General features: G+C 49.5%; 1 pseudogene; it reads left to right on the top strand.

The window, feature by feature from the left end:
* Positions 1–788: 788 nt before the first annotated feature.
* On the top strand, positions 789–906 carry LOC126164264 (5S ribosomal RNA; annotated as a pseudogene).
* Positions 907–1,212: the final 306 nt, after the last annotated feature.

Here is a 1,212-nt window from a genome sequence, read left to right as displayed (position 1 = left end):
AATAATCCATTGCAAATGTGAAATGCTGGTACATTAATAATAGGGGTAACTACTAGAATGGGCCGGCCGGAGTGGTCGAGCGGTTAAAGGCGCTACAGTCTGGAACCGCACGACCGCTACGGTCGCAGGTTCGAATCCTGCCTCGGGCGTGGATGTGTGTGATGTCCTTAGGTTAGTTAGGTTTAAGTAGTTCTAAGTTCTAGGGGACTTATGACAACAGCAGTTGAGTCCCATAGTGCTCAGAGCCATTTGAACCATTTGAACTACTAGAGTGTTGAATGCAACCATGCAAACGTGTGTGCATTGTGTTGTATGGGTGCCGGACTAACATCAACTCGCTAAGTCCAATCTCAATGGTAGCTAACACTCACGACCGTAGCAGCGTGTATTAAAGCAAATCCGATTTGTATCCTCATAGTGGTGCTACTGACGTGACTGCTCTACGACTGACGCGAAATTTTAATAGACATCATCTTTCAGATATAAAAACACGCCTACCAACTTCCGTGTATGTCGCACAACTCCTTTCTGGCGTTGCGATTTTTTTCGTCAGTGTATGTCGAAGCGTGAGAAACAGCGTGCTGTAATCGAGTTTCTAATTCGGAGAGTTCGTTCCCTCCTCCCGCATGACAATGGCAGACCACACACGAGCGCCGCGACATCTGCAACAATCCGACTCCTTGGTTTCACTGTCATCGATCACTCTCCATAAAGGCTCGACTTGGCCGTATCCGATGTCCATCTGTTTCCAAAAGTTAAAGAACATTGTTGACGACTTCACACTGATAGGCAATGGCCTTGCCGCAGTGGTTACACCGGTTCCCGTGAGATCACCGAAGTTAAGCGCTGTCGGGCGTGGGCGGCACTTGGATGGGTGACCATCCAGGCTACCATGAGCTGTTGCCATTTTTCGGGGTACACTCTGTCTCGTGTGCCAATTGAGGAGCTACTCGACCGAATAGTAGCGACTTCGGTCAAGAATACCATCATAACGACTGGGAGAGCGGTGTGTTGACCCCACGCCCCTCCTATCGGCTTCCTCATCTGAGGATGACACGGCGGTCGGATGGTACCGGTAGGCCACTCGTGGCCTGAAGACAGAGTGCTTCACACTGATACCGGTGAATCGGTGCAAGCAGAGTTGAGGTCGTGGTTCAGTCAACAAACATTCTACAGCGACGGTATCAAGAAACTGATCTCCCATTGTAAGAA

This window comes from Schistocerca cancellata, chromosome 2, assembly GCF_023864275.1.
Source record: "Schistocerca cancellata isolate TAMUIC-IGC-003103 chromosome 2, iqSchCanc2.1, whole genome shotgun sequence".
Lineage (NCBI taxonomy): Eukaryota > Metazoa > Arthropoda > Insecta > Orthoptera > Acrididae > Schistocerca > Schistocerca cancellata.
The sequence above is the reverse complement of the archived record's forward strand: the minus strand, read 5'-3'. Positions and strand labels throughout refer to the sequence as shown.